Here is a 14,506-nt window from a genome sequence, read left to right as displayed (position 1 = left end):
CACATAGTTTATTTTTAACATACTGACATAAAAAAACAATTGATAGGTATTTGTAGTAGAGTGTTCTGTTTCTTAATGTTTAAATGAAACTGCAGATATCTGGTGTTGTTGATCGGCTGTGGAACAAGGTTAAGGTGTTGTCCTTTGCTATGAGATTGTGTGTGACTTTGTATATCATTGTTACTCTGTTGATATGTCTTCGAGTTTCTTGTGATTTTTTTCATTTGAGATGGTCAATCAAGGAAGTGACGTCGTTGGTGTTATGGTATATTTTGGTAACGTAGCCTTCAGCCGCCTCCTCTGTACGTCATGTTATTTTTGTGTTATTTATTACGTGTAAGAGGAGAAATCGTACCGTAGACTTGTATGCCATTTTTTTGTTTCTTTTTAGATTTCGTTTTACAAAGACCCGATCATGTTGGCTTTGGCAGTGATGTTATTTTTATGAATGTCCCATAATATGTTGTTGAATTAGGTGATACCAAGGTATTTTGTCGTGTTGACAGACTCTGTGACCTTTCAATGAGTAATTGTGTCGATCTGTATGGCGATTGCAATCTTGTTACAGTAAGGGAGTTGCATTCCCCTGTTGTCAAATGATTTAGATCGTTTTGTAAGATGACACAATCATGTTGTATTTTTATTGTTCTATGATAGAATACATGTACAGTCATTCGCGCACAAGCCGGGTTTTAAATTTTACCAACATAGTACAGGAAGGTCGTTTATAAAAACCATAAAACTGAGTAATGGGCCTAGAAATGAACTTGTAGGCACCACACTCACCAGAGGCGGATTCAGGGGGTGGTCATCCGGTGCACGTGACCCCCCCCCCCCCTTTTTTAGGTTGACAAAAATGGTGCACCATGTACATTTTATCATGATATTTTGATTAATTTATCAATATGTCTATCACTGATAACTACTTACCTTAAGACGAACAACATGTATCTTGACGGTGTCACTGTGATTTGCTCACATTTAATTGCAGGTTTATAAAAACATAGGGTGTTTTGTTGTTTTAACAATTATAGTATATGTTTAGTCCTCAATCTGGGTTGTTTTCAGTAGGTAATTAATAATTACATTTATAATACGTTTATCTAAATTTTAAAAGATTAAATTTGTATGGCAACTTTCCTCGACCATTGATGGTTTTCTACTGTGATGCCAAGATGTTATTATTACTCACATGTGATGAAGGCTCTCAGCTGACAATTTGAAGCAAAAGAGGAAGCAGAACTTTCCGTAAAGCAATACGCAGGAAAGAACAGACTGTTACTAGACTAAACGAACATTTCGGCCGGGAGGACAAACCTTGTTAAAAGAGTCACGCTGAGGCAAAAGCCAAAGCACAGACAACATTGAGAAAAAGACGGTCGATAAACAAACTTGTATTGATGCATTGATGCACGTGCATTATAACTTACATTTAGAACTTGATGTGATCGTTGACACGTTTGCACACTGCAATCATGCACGAAAAATGAAATTGGAATCAATCTTATTAGTCCTGTTTAACCATTTGCTGTAATTGTTACTATTTTCATGACATTAATATCAATAAAACAAAATTGAATTTTTATAAGAGTTCGCAAGGTGACCTCGGCACTGACAAAATTCTGGATCCGCCCCTGCTCGCCATTGGCATTTTACTGAGATACATCCTCACAAGAAAAACCTGTTGCATTTATTATAAAGGAACGCTGACGCCCATTTTCATGTATTTCCCCTTATACAAAACTGAGTTATCCAGCTTCATGAACTTCCGGGGTAATTAAATTCTGCCGCAGTTCACGGTCTCACATTTTTCGGGCCGTATTGTAAAAGTATGTTCAACTTGGAAATACTTTGAATACCAATTGAGGTAACTACAATCCCGTCCGCTTTTCGCCGAATGTGACCTACAGAATTAGACTTATCACTGGGTTTGTACTAACATGAGCAACACGACGGGTGTAGCCGCATCAAGTGTTTTTGGTGGAGTTCGTGTTGCTCAGTCTTTGGTTTTCTATGCTGTGTTTTGTGTACAGTTGTTTGTCTGATTGTCTTTTTCTTTTTTAGTCATGGCGTTGTCAGTTTTTTTTTCGACTATATATGAGTTTTAATGTCCCTTTGGTATCCTTCGCCTCTCTTTTGAAAGAATACCATAATTTTCCTCTCTATATTCGTTTTTTTTTTATTCACTTATGACTTTACTTATTATTTATGATTATCATTATTATCATTGCTTTTGTTTATTATATATGTTCAAGGATTATTTCAATGTGATTGAAATGATATTTAGTCAACAGAGAAAACGTTTGAGTGCGTTGTATATTTAACCTAGTACATGGTACATTTAGAAGGGAGGTAATTTATCACATGACTAGAAAATAAACAAACAAAAAAGTGGGAGATTTTCTCAACTTTTATAATTATAAAGTATACCAATTCTATAATGAACATGCCCTCGTGAATGGCATTAAACTAGAGATTATTTCATTGATGTCGGTAAATGGTAAGACTTCAATCATAAATGGCAATTTCTTTCTATTGATGAAATTGTCTAATTGACATCATGATTGACATGAATATTGGACCCTGTTATTTTCACTTACAGTTACAAAAAATGTATCACTTTTGGGATCCTGAGTCCGGGCAGTTTTTTGGTTTGGAATTTCAGAGATTGGTTTTCTCTTTTGGCCGCCCACAGAATGTCTTAAGCTTTTGACTGTCAAGTAAGAAAATTCTACAGAATCGAATCAAGTGATAATTTATCATTTTCACTTACAAAATGAATGTTTTTGTTTAGGTCAGCAAACAATGACAAAGACTCAATTATGGTTTTCATTTCCTGTAGGACAGTCTTATGTTTTTAAAGAGTGAGAAGTTTTATCCTCATTCTATCCCTGTTGTGCTATTATATTATATCTATAATAATGGGCTTTTTTACTTTTGAACTTGAGAATGATTTTCTTACTATATATTTCTGGTGTGTCTTCCTTATAATCATAATTAAGATTAAGTAGAATTCAGTTTTACCACAGGAAAAAGTTGATAACAAAGTATATTTATGAATAAACTGAGATGGATTCTTGATTAAATGGTTCTTCATGATTAGTTGCAAATATTACATGAATATAATAAGAGCAATCATATTAATGTTAGTTGAATAAAAAAAAACTTGCTATGTAATAGAACCACTTACTAGCCTTAACATCCTTTTAAAGTGGCATATTACTCTTGACTATCACCTGACTTTAAGTCTTTGCTCACACTCCTAAATCATGTAAATGCACCATGCATGCTTTGTTAAATGCAGCAAATACCAAGTTTACTGTCTGTGATTTAATTCAATTGAGGATCACACCCAAGATCTTCTGCACTCAAAGTAAGTGTACCTGACACCCTCTCCTCCGACCAACAATGAAGTAAATTGACTGAAATATGGGGTATAATACATAATGAGACTGCAATTTAAACACAACCAAAAAAATAGTTTACTCTTCTCTAGAATCAACAATTAAAATTTCCTGTTATAATATTGGCAAATATATTTATTTTTTGGTCATTCATTGATTATTTTAAACATGTACACCTGTACTTTGACGTTTAACACATTTTGTAAATTTGGTCATTACTGAGCACAGACACTTGTCTCTGAAAAAAAAATTGCCAGTACCTATAAACTTTAATATAACACAAGGTACCTAATTCATATTTGAGAAATGTCACCCGGTCACGAACTTCTGTTGTATTTGGATTATGCAGTTGTCTGTCCCACTGAAACTTGTTAAATGGTAAATCTTAATTAAATTATCTACAAAATGGTGTATCACACGCCTATTTCTATTGTCGGAATTATTCGTAACAGGACTTCCAAGTAGGTAAACCTTAATTATTTACTGAGGTATCTTAAAGGATTAAGGCCTATTGATTGATTGATGCTTGCTTAACTGTTAATGTATATGTAGCCATCTTGAAAATCAGAATCAAAGTTTTTGTTTTATTCCAAAAGGCATAAAATGAAAGGGTGCTAAGGGTTTTTTTTATTTAACAAAAGTTGTCACAGAAGCTGTATTGTTGCTACTGGGATTAAAGCACATATAAATCTGAGGAAGTTGAGAGTAAGGGTTGAGGTTAAAGATGAGCCAACTTGGACATAGTCATTTCTTTAACATAAAACCCGGCCCACATTTTTATATATTGTCTTGTACATTTGATATGCAGTTTTATAAGCAAACCAGAATAGATATATTTCATTTCCATTGAGATTATTTGGCTCTGTCCCCTTAGTCATGGTTCATTAACTCTAGGGGCTTTGGTGGCCCAGTGATCTAAGTAGTTTGTCTACATTAACTACTAGCCTGTCAACACTGAGGTTGTGAGTTTAAACCCTGTTAGATTTTATTTCAACTGACGAGAATTGCCAGTTTTCCAGCCAAAGGTCGTTGTTCTCTCCAGGTAATCGGGCATCCTCCACCAATAGAATTGGCCGTCACAATATAGCCAAGAGGGCTTAAAGTAGCAATAAAAAGAAACAATCAAATAATCATTGACTTCGAAACTTTTGGAAAGTACTGATAAAATTGAGAATGGAAATGGGGAATGTGTCAAAGAGACAACAACCCGACCATAGAGCAGACAAAAACCGAAGTACCAATCAATATACATCTTAAAGTTTGTGATTAGGTTAGTTTAAGGCTAACCACTAATGGTAAGTCAATGATATTTGGTATGCAGTTGTATAAGCATTGGCACATGTTATTTCAATGATTATTATGCCCCCACCCCTCTGTCATCCTCATTGTATATTGCATTTTAATTAGTTTACATGTTATTTTTTTTACCATTTGGATTTCAACATTTACATACACTATCAAAATTACATACAGGTGAGACACATCTCTGTGTCAACAATTTATTGGAATTGAATAATGTTAAATTGTTAACATTCTTTAAGCTGAATATCATTATCAGTGTTCCAGCTTGAATCTCAGGGCAGAAGGGTGCTAGTTGTCTGAAAGGGCACTTTAGCGTTATAACCCAGATTTTAAGTGCACTGTTGGACAGTGTATAAATTACCTTGAATATTGCTAGGCTCATGCAGCTGGAGAACATTAGTTGTATTTAAACCATATTCAGAAATTAATGTGTTCGTGATGTTGGTTCCAGTAAGAATTTTTTTTTATCAAACTATCATACCATGAAGTAAAGCATATCATTTTGATGTTAATCTAAACAAACTTGTACATTTGGTAAGGAAAATAATCATCAGAAATTTCAATGTTTTATAACTTAAGTTATACCAGTCTATAAAAATAAACAAGTAGTTTTGAAAGATAGAGTTATACATGCAAAATTTATGAATTTTATCTTACAATGTAGCAAGGGTAGAATTTTATTTATGATTTTAGATGTTGCAAAATAAATAACAGTTGAAAATATTCTTTTCAGTCAATTTGTATTGAATTTTAAGTTTTGATTGAAACTAATCAAATTACTTTTACAACACACTGTACATGTATGTACATGTACTTAACAAAAAGGGATGACATGAGATATTCATTCTTATTTACTTATGTTAGCCATTGAATTGTTTTGATTTTTTAAATAGATATGAAAATAAGAATTGAACTGTTTGGCATTTGTTGTATAAGACTGAAGTACATGTAGAATTGTTTTCATTTGGATGCACATGAACAAATAAGAAATTATGCAAGGACATTGATAAAAAACTAACACAGATGCTAGAAATAGAATAGGTCTTCATCCACTGAAGTAATGTAAGGTCATTCTCCAACATAGGTACAGGATGTCTTTACCTGCTCATTCTAACAGATATATATTTAGAAATTTGCATAAAGTTAAGGAAGGGGAAGTAAGTAATATACCCAGGACATATACTCCAAATGAGGAAATGCCTATCATATTTAACATAAACAACAATAGCCCCTCAAGTGTCAAAGGTCAATGATCTTATCTCTTCCTTGAGTAAATCCAAAAATTTTAACACTGAAATGGCTGCTTCTTTGCTCAGCATGCAGCATTAGGGAATAAGAACAACGATCTATTGAATTGTAGTCAGAATAAGATTCAAGGTAGGATATCAAATGGTTTCCTGGTTATGAGGTACCACTTTACCAGTCTAAGTAAGAGTGTCAATCTAGTACAAAGTAAGATCTTAGATATATGGAATTAACTGTTTTATTTCAGTTGAACTTGGAACTCATGTACATGTATGTTTTTTTTACAGAAAAATTTTGAATGAATATAGTTTTGCTGTTTTGAGTTAAATACTGGGTAAAACAGTGCTAAAAATATGGCCATATGTGATAATTCAAATTTTTTAAATTTAAAAATTCATGTATATAATTTGTTACATAAACTCAATTTATTAACATTTAGTTTTAGTAATTGCTGAAGAAAGACATAGTTTGTCTCCTAGAGTTACTTCCCTTTCAGCTATTAAAATATATTCATGATAGTACACCATGTATGTACATGTACTTCATAGTATTTATCAGTTTCTGCAATATTATATGGTGGCCCTTTTTTCGTGAGGGGATGAGGGAAAAAAGATCAAACGTTTAAAAGTGTAAAACTAGAAAACACAAAATAAAAAATTTCTTATTCTTTGGAAATTAAATTTAAAAAATGCAGACCATTCTCTTCTTCAAGCTTATAGAAAAAATTGACTGCTTTGATAATTTGAAAATAAGGAAAAAAATAATCATATTGCTCTTTGCCTTGCATAGCTCTTCAGAGTATTTCAAACCAGGCTTTGTGTTCGATCTAACAATAAAAACTTTGACATGATGAACCTATCACAACCAGCAATGAAAAACTGCAATGTCATACAAAGGTGATGTTGGGTATATACACATTTCAATGAGGGCTATTCCACAATTAATTGTATGTGGGTTGGAAGGCACTTTTTTTCCCAAGAATCCCACCCTTACTATTTCAAGAAGAAATTTAATACATTATAATTTATTGTGTGCAAATTGGTTTCAAACCCCATCACCTTACATTTTTAATATTATGTGTCTTCCAATCAGTACAATTAATTCTGGAATAACCCTGACACAGTACGTAACCATACTGCATAGTAAGACACTATAAAACCAGAAAAATCTAGTTCTTGTTAGTTTAAAATAATTTGTTTTTATTTTTTTGCAGATTTACATGTCCTTTAAATACCCTAAGTATCAGATGTGCAACAAATTTAAAGTAATATGAACAGCTCAATTTCAGAATTCCATACACAGAAAACACCAGTCAGTTCTTAAAAGTGAATGTACCATTTGCATGACAAATTGTAGTTTTGGTCTTAGTGCAATCTATGGAAATTAAATCAATTCTCATACAAAATGTAGACTCAGACTTCTTTTTAACTGAGTTTTATTGTGCGTATTGCTGTGAGTTTGTTTATTCTACATTTGCTTGAGGTACAGGGGGAGGGTTGAGATCTCACAAAACATGTTAAACCCCACCACATTTTTGCACCTGTCCCAAGTCAGGAGCCTCAGGCCTTTGTTAGTCTTGTATGTTTTTTAAATTTCAGTTCATTTATATGTTTCGAAGTTTAGTGTGATGTCCATTTTCACTGAACTAGTACACATTTTATACGCCCGTTTACAGGACATATTATGGTATACCGTTGTCCGTCTGTCCGGACATGTCAACATGTCGGACATTAACTCAAAAATGCTTTAACCAATTTGCATAAAACTTTGATGAATTGTTTATATCTATTGACGTGAGCTCCCTTTCGTTTTTTATAAAATTTAGATTTTACGTTTCCGAGTTATGGGGTTTTATTCATTAAAAAAAGGGGGATTTTCCAGTTTTCGGACAATAAGTCAAGAATGCTTTCACCAACTTGCAAGAAATTGTGGTGAATTGTTTATATCTATTGACATTGAGCTCTCTTTCAATTTTTATAAATTTTAGATTTTACGTTTCCGAGTTACAGGGTTTTATTCATAAAAAAAGGGGGGATTTTCCAGTTTTCGGACAAAAACTCAAAAATGCTTTCAGCAATTCTTATGAAACTTTGGTGAATTGTTTGTATGTATTGATGTGAGCTCCCTTTAGAATTTTATAAATTTTACATTTTACATTTCTGAGTTATGGGGTTTTATTCATTAAAAAAAGGGGTGATTTTCCAGTTTTTGGACAATAACTCAAAAAAAATTTCACCAATTCTCATGAAACTTTGGTGAATTGTTTATATCTATTGATGTAAGCTCTCTTTTTATTTTCATAAATTTCTAATATGACATTGAGAATTAATTGAACTTTATTTGTTTATAGTCTGACAACAGATTTACTAAGTATTGCACAACAGCAAGAAATCTTTAATTGAATATAAATTCAATTCATATAACCAATTTCAAGTTCTTTGACTACATTTATTCAGAAACCTATAATATGTCAAATATTTAATTACAATTCAAATTCAGACCTGAATCAAGCTTGAATATTGTGTCCATTTTTGCCCTAACTGTTCAGGGTTGGACCTCTGCGGGCGTATCTAGCTGTGCTCAGTGAAGCAGTTTATTGTTTTAGGGGCCAGCTGAAGCCCGCCTCCGGGTGTGGGATTTTCTCGCTGTGTTGAAGACCCATTGGTGGCTGTTTTCTGCTCTTTGGTCGGGTTGTTGTCTCTTTGACACATTCCCCATTTCCATTCTCAATTTTATTTCACTTATTACAATTATTATTTTATAACAAGACCTTAATGGTCAGGTTGCTCCTTTGATTTGCCTTAAATAAAAAGGTGTTAGATACAAATCTCACATCTCATAAAAACTTTTCACCTATCTGATGCCTCTCCTCAATTTCCCAAATCTGAAATTTAATGAGTGATCGACCTTGTATTTCATTTAGGACAAGAATTCCATCCTAGCTCACTAGAGAATGACAAATGCAATTAATAATTCGTAAATCTAGTAAACATTCACTTTAGTCCCTGAAACATCATATGTACAAACCTGATTCTGATATGTGTGATGTTTATCAGGATATATTTATATTTAACACAAAAAAAATAATGGAATGGCCAGAAAATCAAAATGCAAATTTTTTTTTTCACATAGACATTCAAATACTTTCCCTATTTGCAGGTTAAGGTACACAATTTTAAGATGTTTTACAAAGAATCAAGGGAATAACAGAAAACAACGATTATATATCTACAAGAATTGTTTACTGGTTGTCGAATTCCAATCAACTTTTTTTCTGTGCTGGTAAGTTTTTATATATAGTGTCTAGTTATTAATATATACCCTCTGTAAGATGTTAAAAAGCATGGAAAAAAGCTCAAATTCAAATAATACAGATTTCTTGTAGAATTTGCATTTAGATATAATCAGAATTAAAAAGTGTTGCACCATATTCCTCCTGCATAAACAACACTTATACTCTGCATAAGTTACAATTTAACTTTTATTTCTGCAGATTAGAGAAATATTGAATGACATACTGCAATTTTAGACACAAATTACAAATGTATCCCAGATCTTACCTTCTACTTCAAAAAGGTCTGGGTTCTTCTGAAATTAAACCCTAAAAACAGTAATCATAAACAGTCCTAAGATTATTACCTTCAATTGATTTATAATTAATTGAAAAATTTGGAAAGTTTTTTTAATGTTAAAGTGTTCCTATCTTTAATACATAGAATTACTCTATAAATACCTGTTATTCTATTTCAGTTCTTACAAATAGAGTTATCTCCCTTTCGATGTACAATTGAATTTAATAGCCAATGCTGGTGAAGTATATTTTTGGCCACATGTATATAATGCAGATATTATGAGCAAACCAGTCTGTATAAATGAATAAGACAAGTGTATTTTAAATAAGGACACACAATATGAAAAAAAGAAAGAAATAGGAATGGAAAAGAAGGCCATTAAGGGAAACACCCTGAAAAAAGTCCTTGTTCTTAGTTAAAATTATGTAAGTTCTACTTGATGTTTTTTTAATGTAAAATTTAGCTTTTTGCATGTAATGGTAGCAATTTTGGTTAAAGGAAATTAAAGTTTTCAATTAAAACCCCAAATTTGATCATTTTAGGTTTGCAAAGGCATACATATATACATGTAGTTTGGTATTTCACTTTTAGTTCCATTTTTTTTCAGTTGAGTTGTTTACTCTGATATTTTTTTTATATTGTATCTTGATAAACAATTATCAGCTGATTTTAACTGTTGATAAAAAAAAATAGGTCACTGGGATTTCAAGAAAGATAAAAAAAAATTCTGTTTTGTCCCTCTTTAGTAGCTGAGAAACTTTGGAATTCAGCAAGTGGATATACATTATATATAATAAAATGCTCTGTATCATGCCACCTGATCTATTTAATTAAGAACTGTTTGACACCTTAAGTGTTCTGTACACAATGAAATGTAAGATAAAGGTCATGTAAGGTATTGCAAAATTGAAAAAAAATCTTTGTTGCAGTTTTTTAATTTAACATTTATATATGAAAAATACAGGGGAGTTAAAAACTGGTTTTATCACAGAACCAGTATCCATGAACTTGATATATGCTTTTCAAATTTTATACATGTCACATGATTTATTCAGAGAAAAATCACTCTTGTTGGTGTTGAGTGATTCATAGTGAAACATGGTGATTGCTAGTGATTTGAGGTGATAACTAATTGTGATTTATGATAATAATTTATTACCTATGTAAAATACAGAGAGGTATTTCAGAGCGAATCACTAACAATCACCAGGGCTTTCAGTCATAAAACTTTCCTCACTCTGACTACAAAATTTATGCTCAAAACATCAAATCCAGAATTTTGGAGCCTGAGTATGAAAATTGTACTCAAAAATTTTATGACTACAAGGCCAGCATTAATTGTGAAAGTGAAAATTCATTACCAGGACTTGAACCTAGAGTGATTATTGGGTTGGAAGAGGGTTAATTCAATAATGTTTTTTAACATTATGATTTTCCTTTCAACATGGTTGTTTTGATATTTTGCTTCACTCCACTGTTTCAGCCTGGCTGACATTGGATTTAATGTCTGCTTATAAATGAATAAATTTCAACATGTTGATGATGTTGTCTTGTAAGATTTGAGACAAGGTCTGTAAGTTTTAAAGCTTATTTACTATAAAGTGGAAAATTTTCGTGAAGAGTTTATTTTTCCCTATTTTTGCTATTATGATAAAATTGCGAAGAATATTCTCCAGCATAAACTTGTTCTATAAAGAAGACCAGCATCATGGACAAGGATATCCTGAAAATAAGACTGGTTTGATCCTAGAAATTTCAAAAGTTAATCTCTACAAAAATAAACCATTTTACAGTATATTGGAAAGCAAACGGAAGCAATTTATATCTTAAGAAACCATGCAAGTCTGACAAGGATAAATTAGATTCTTAAACATTGATACACTTTTCCGACTGTAGGATAAAACAATTAACATCAAGGTGTTTGACATTAAAAATCAACAGTCCCTTTTTAGTTCTATTTAATTTTATCAGAGAAACTGAAAAACAAATGTTAGAACTTTATTGTTGACAGATTTGAAATAAATTGCACAGATATATTAATAAATGGAGGGTTATTATCGAGAGTAAGTTTATTTAATAGATATATAATATTGAATGGTGAAGAGGTGATTCCATTGTTTTGATAGAACACACTGTTAAATTCCTTCTTTGTGTAGATAAGCTGGTATTTGAAGTACTTGTCATTGACCTGTAGTTTGTGTTTTTTGACACATCTTTTAAGATAAACAAACACCTCACCATATCCTCACCTGTGTATTGACAGTTTTTTTATATACAAAACACGAAACACGAAGGTAATGAATGGGTTAGTAGTTCACCGATTTATTAGGGGGCTAAACCTTTTCCTTAAATACAAAGTTTTATAGCTTGATATGCAGGATGGGTTTTCCTCATTGTTGAAGGCCATACAGTGGCCTATAGTTGCTAATATCTACATTATTTGGTCTCTGGTGGGGAGTTTTATATTTAGATACTATTCAACCCAAACTGAACACTTCTTGTACAGTAGGGAAAGTTTTTGTAGGAAGTGGTTTGAAAGATGCCACAGATGAAGGGGAAAACTCCTTGTGTTAAATCTTTATACAGTATTTTGACTAATGTTTACAATTCTTAGACTATGATTTAAGACAAATAATAAAATTGTCAAAGTTATAAGATTCTGCATTTCTGAAAAAAAATAAGGATATATGTTATATATAGGGCCACTTCCTAATTACAAGGTGATAGGACGTGCCGTTGGAATAGGTCACATTTTCCAGCTTGAAAATATGTGAAAAGGTGGGAAAAACTATCAGAAATATATGATAAGGTCAGTAAAGTTCATCTGTCATCTTTCTTCGTGTTCCTGGCTGTGTTTTTATCCACAAATTTTCCCTCTTTTGACACTTTGGTATTTCACTTTTCCAACACACCACACCAAACCCAACCAATATGGGAAAAGGTAACATTTTTACCTACGCAATATATGGAAAGTAAAATTGAGAATGGAAATGGGGAATGTGTCAAAGAGACAACAACCCGACCATCGAGCAGACAACAGTCGAAGGCCACCAATGGGTCTTCAATGCAGCGAGAAACTCCCGCACCCTGAGGAGTTCTTCAGCTGGCCCCTAAACAAATATGTATACTAGTTCAGTGATAATTGACGTCATACTAAACTTCAAATCATACACATGAAACTAAAATTAAAAATGATACAAGACTAACAAAGGCCAGAGGCTCCTGACTTGGGACAGGCGCAAAAATGCGGTGGAGTTAAAATCTAAATTATATGAAAAAGAATGGGGTAACAGAACAACAGCGTCACCCCTATCAATTAAGTATTGAAGTGCCCCTCCCCCTGATAATACAACCTTTTGAATTATACTGGGTATCATAATGAGTGTATTATTCTTTCTGTCAAATATCTGTTGATTTTAATAAAATTTCTCTCTAAGGAAATGCAATGAAAAATTGTATACTGAGACTCAATTACTTCAAAATAGTGCTAAAGTTGTTTGGTTGAAATAATATCTAGTTAATGATTTCTTTTTTGAATTTGATATATTTTAATAACTTATCTCCCCTGGTAACGTCACAGATTTTTATGCTGAATAATTCTGCGATACTGTTGTATTTTGAAAACAAATTTTTAAAAAAGATATAAAATATGATGCTTTAAGCAATTGTTTTTCAAGAAAATTCAAATAAATTTTCAGTGTTATCTAAGTGGTTGAAAATTTTAAAGAATATATGATTGCCTAGTTACTACAATTTCTAAGTACTTATCCAAAGTTTTATTTTTGATTAAATCTATTGCAAACAGCTTTCTGCAATGCATACCTTTGATATTGCACAACCCAAAAATTTAAAATACATTTAGGAATATAATACCTATATTTAGTAGTTCAAACACCACTTATGATGTTCAAGGTCACTTTTATAATTTCAAGGTCACTTGAAGAACAAGGTTGGTTGTAAACAAAGATATGTTATGTAATAAACCACAATATTTGTTTGCTCACCTGTACCAATGGCCTTTTGAGAATTACTGCCACAAATCAGGACATGTTATCATGTACATGTATTATTGTTTACTGTGAATTCATTATTATTTCGGAATACCAATTTTGGAGTTTTTTAGGGGGTAAAGGTTTACTACAAATTTAAATGTACAACCAAGTACAAATTTTCAATACGCTTGTAGGCAGACTTTGGCAACACCACAAAATCAATTATCCTTGTGTTTCCTATCATGATTTTTTGATAGAGGGTTGCTGCTCACAAGGATGCTATTAAAACAAGCGTTCCAAGTGGTGAAGTTGAAATCATCCCTTCATAAATTTTACAGACACCATCACAAGTTGGTTGACTGTTATGGAATATCTGTTTTACAGATGATGATGGATATGTTCCAATTGTCGTAACTACAATCTCGTCTCCTTCCCCCGATTGTGACCTACCGAATTAGACATACCACCGGGTTTGTACTTACATGAGCAACACAACAGGTGCCACATGTGGAGCAGGATCTGCTTACCCTTACAGGGCAACTGAGATCACCCCAAGTTTTTGATGGGGTTTGTGTTGCTCAGTCTTTGGTTTTCTATGTTGTTTTGTGTACTGTTGTTTGTCTGTTTGTCTTTTTCTTTTTTATCCATGGTGTTGTCAGTTTATTTTTGACTTATGAGTTTAAATGTCCTTTTGGTATCCTTTGGTTCTCTTTTTATAGGAATTATTGATTGATTGTTGGTATCTAACAACTTTTTCAGCACTCATGGCTATACAATGGTTCCCAGTTTATATTGGTGGAGGAAACCAGTACCCAGAACACCTACCTTAGACAGGAAAATGGTCAATCCTAGTCAATTAAGATTGAAGTTGAATGCACCTGCCAGAAGGCAGGGTTCACACAACCTCAGTGTTGACAGGCTAGTGATCATTGTAGATGAACTACTTAGATCACTCAGCCACCGAGATCCCTTAGGAATGATATTTTATATA

At 32.5% G+C, this 14,506-nt stretch overlaps 1 protein-coding gene across 1 annotated transcript in view; it reads left to right on the top strand.

Annotated features, from left to right (window-relative positions):
• The first annotated feature begins 2,371 nt into the window (after positions 1-2,371).
• LOC127707953 (sodium-independent sulfate anion transporter-like) overlaps positions 2,372-14,506 on the top strand; it is a 53,370-nt gene continuing 41,235 nt past the window's right edge. Inside the window, exons 1-2 of the mRNA XM_052212720.1 lie at positions 2,372-2,500; positions 9,111-9,233. The gene's annotated coding sequence lies outside the window, so the exon portion shown is untranslated. The remainder of the gene's footprint in view (positions 2,501-9,110; positions 9,234-14,506) is intronic.

The sequence above is a fragment of the Mytilus californianus genome, unplaced genomic scaffold (genome assembly GCF_021869535.1).
Source record: "Mytilus californianus isolate M0D057914Y unplaced genomic scaffold, xbMytCali1.0.p SCAF_7, whole genome shotgun sequence".
Lineage (NCBI taxonomy): Eukaryota > Metazoa > Mollusca > Bivalvia > Mytilida > Mytilidae > Mytilus > Mytilus californianus.
Note: the sequence above shows the minus strand (reverse complement) of the source record. Positions and strands in the feature narration are given on the sequence as shown.